Here is a 3,670-nt window from a genome sequence, read left to right as displayed (position 1 = left end):
AAAAAAAAAAAAAATTACTGAACAAAATAATTCCTAAACCTATTGACTTCTTTTTCTTGACCTTCTCTCCCAGCTCACTAATCTGTTTCAGCATCACTGTCATACTGCTTTAATAGCTAAAGATTTTTAAAGCCTTAGTATTTAATGCAGTTGCCATTTACTATACATAGTTGCCCAACAACTTTTGCTTTAATTTTTCCTGTGTTCTGCTGCTGTAACGTAATAGGACAGACCAAGAGATTGATACTGAAGAGCCATTTATTGTTCACTGTTCTGAGCCCTGGAGAGTCCAATATCGAAGGGTACGCAGCTGGTGAGGCCTCTTCCTGTGTCATAGTGTGGTGAGGGCATCACACACATGACAAGGGGAACGTCCCAGCTCATAGGTCTCTTCCTCTTATAAAGCCCAAATCCCAGCACAGGGTCCATCTCCACACGCCATCCAGGTAGAAATTTGGAGATGTAAGTTTTCAACCCATGAACTTTTGGGTACCACAGATCGCAGCACCTGGTCTAAAAATTCTGTGGGCATTTTTATTGGACTAACATGTACATTTATCCTGGGGTACATTTAGATTCTGAATATTGTAGTGTTTAAAATGGACTTGTATATCACTATGAAACTTTAAGGAATGTAGCACTCTTTAAATCCTCATCAGGGGCCGGGGAGATGGCTCAGTAGAATAAGGGTCTGAGTTCAATTCTTGATTCTGCCAAAAATTTAAAATTTAAAATTTAAATAGATAAATAAATAAATCCTCATCAGCTTAACAGTGATACATCCTTGAGACCAGAAGATGAGTGAACTTGGTGGTTTTTATGAGGTCACTTATGAAAGCATTCACTTTTAGAAAAGCAAGTGGGGGGATCAGGAATTAAGTCATTTAATGTCAGATCTAGAGGAATGTGTTCTGGGCTTTTGATATTAGCATTTTTCTCAGTTTTTACTGTTGTCATTTTTATTTTTGGCCTTTACACAGATTTAAAACCCAGACTTGCCCAGATTATCTAACTGCCTCCTGGTATTTTATTTCTAGACACTAGTTTCTTCCCAAAGCTACAGAATGGAGGAGAGAAACAAACTGTGCTGACCAGCCTTACCATCCTGTTCAAAGAGGATATACTTAGCAGAAACTTGGGGCCAGGCTTGTGACACATGCCTATAAACCCAGCACTTGGGAGGCTGAGGCAGGAAGATCACCACAAGTTCAAGGCCAGCCTAGACTACATAGTGAATTCAAAGCCAGCCTGAACTGCATAGCAAGACTCTCATCTCGAAAACAAAACCCAACCAAAAAAAGCAATATGATTTAAAATGTACTTCCTTTTTCTTTAATAACTGTGATTTAAAATATGTAGAATTTACAATTTTTAAGTATACAATTCAGTGGTGTTAAATATATTCATACTATGATGTGATGGACAAATGTATGACATTTATTTTTCAGTCTTGGGAATTTAACCCAGCTACATGCCCAGCCCTTTTTATTTTTTATTTTTGAGACAGGGTCTCAATAAATCTTTTAAGTTGCCCATATAGGGCTTGACTGTGAGATCTTCCTACCGCAGCCTTCCAGAGTGCTGGGATTATAGGCGTGTACCACCATACCTGGCTGACAGTTGTATAACATTTTAAATTAATTTTAAAAACCTCATCCTCACTTTGCAACCTACTTTGTAAACCAGTGAATCGTTGGGCCGTCATTGACTTTCTTGCTTCATTTCAACCTCTGAGTCTTAGAACCAGATTTTCAGCTATGTGAACTCACTAATAAAATTCTCAGCTTTAACAGTCTTACCCTTCCTCTAGCTTTTGTATTTTCAGTCCTGGATTAGAACCCAGGGCCTTGTACATGTGAGGCAACCACTCTTACCACTAAATTGGATACCTAGCCCTTAGCATTATTTTGAGACAGGCTCTCACTAAGTTGCCCGGGCTACCCTTGAACTTGTGATCTTCCTGCCTCTCACCCTCCCAAGTAAATGGGTTTACAGGAATTCACCACCTGTTTGGCCCTCTAGACATTTGTCAGGCATAGCCACATTCCTAAAGCAATTTTGTTGGGCCTAACTACTTGAAGATGCCCAAGAGAAGCTATGTTACTATAATCAAAATACCTGAGATACTTTCGTCTCAGCCGCTGACATGCCCTCCAGACTAAGGACAACCCGGAAGCTTCAGGGCCATGTGACCCACTGCCATGGCCACATTGGCAAGCACCAGAAGTACCCCAGAGGCCGGGATAATGTTGGTGGCATGCATCACCACAGGACCAACTTCGACAAATATCACCCAGATTACTTTGGGAAGGTTGATATAAGACATTGCCACTTAAAGAGAAATCAGAGCTTCTGCCCTACTGTCCACCTGTGGACATTGGTCATTGAGCAGACACGAGTAAATGCTGCCCAAAAACAAGACTGGAGTAGTTCCCATTGTTGATGTAGTGTGATCAGGTTACTACAAGGTTCTTGGGAAGGGAGGGCTCCCACAGCAGTCTGCCATCGTGAAGGCCAGATTCTTCAGTAGAAGAGCTGAGGAGAAGATTAAGGCTGTTGGGGGAGCCTGTGTCCTAGTAGCTTGAAGCTATGGACAGGGGGCTCATTAAAATGCTAACTACTGGTTTTCAAAAAAAAAAAAAAAAAACCCTGAGGTAAACAACTTCAAAAGAGGAAAGGTTTATTTTGACTCATGGTCTATTGTAGGTGGTTTCAGACTGTGGCCAGGGCTGTGTCAAGGCAGCACATCCTGCCAGAGCAGGTGGTAGAAGCGGCCCAGTCCTCCTGTGGCCCCTGAAAGAGAAAGAGAAAAAATGGAAGGGGCTGGGATCCTTTCAAAAGCACACCCTCTAGGACCTAAATCAAGGCCCAACTTTTTTTGTTGTATTTCTGCTTTATAAGAAAAGAGTCTTGGTATATAGTTCAGGCTACATACTCACTGCATAACCTGCTGGCCCTGACCTTGCTGTGCCAGCTGGGCAACTTAGTGAGATCCTGTCTCAAAAAACATTAAAACGTTAGTGATGTAGCTCAGTACAAAGATCCTGGGTTCAATGCCAAGTACTACAATAATTTTTATCAATATCAGTTCCTTTTTTTAAGACTGGGGATTGTACTGAGCTGCATACCCAGGCCTTCTTGCTACAAAATAAATGGGTTGGTAGATAGTAAAGGTGATTAATAGTCATTACTGAGAAATACCCCCCAAATCTGCAACCTATGAGGAGAAACACCATTCTGCTCATTAAACCAAGGCAGCCAACATAAAGGCTTAAAAGTTGCTGGTCAGCCTGTTAGCTTCTGTGTCTCGCTCTGCTCTTTGGGTTGGGCTTCCTTGCTACTCAGATCCGGACAGATTGTTCGAAGTTACCTGACTAACATTCTTCAGCAGCGATGGTCTGGTCTTTCACTCAAGGCACCATCACTGGATTCATGTGTACCTCTTAAGGCTGAAACCTTTATGCCTCAGGAGTCCCCTCACTTTGTGTCAGAACTGTCTGTTTTCTTAGAAGTTTGTTCGGTATTATCTGGAATGACTGACCACCAGTGTCATTATTGGCTTACTGTGCTATGAAAGAGCCCAGAACATCAGACCTGCCTAAACCAATCCATAGTGCCTGTAGGATTTTCACTCTGCCGTTTTAAGCTGCAGAGTCCTGCGTAACCTGGG

General features: G+C 41.9%; 1 pseudogene; it reads left to right on the top strand.

The window, feature by feature from the left end:
- The first annotated feature begins 2,146 nt into the window (after positions 1-2,146).
- Positions 2,147-2,585, top strand: LOC101582096 (annotated as a pseudogene).
- Positions 2,586-3,670: the final 1,085 nt, after the last annotated feature.

Source organism: Octodon degus, unplaced genomic scaffold (assembly GCF_000260255.1).
Source record: "Octodon degus isolate 3935 unplaced genomic scaffold, OctDeg1.0 scaffold00002, whole genome shotgun sequence".
Lineage (NCBI taxonomy): Eukaryota > Metazoa > Chordata > Mammalia > Rodentia > Octodontidae > Octodon > Octodon degus.
This window is presented reverse-complemented; position numbering and strand designations above follow the sequence as displayed.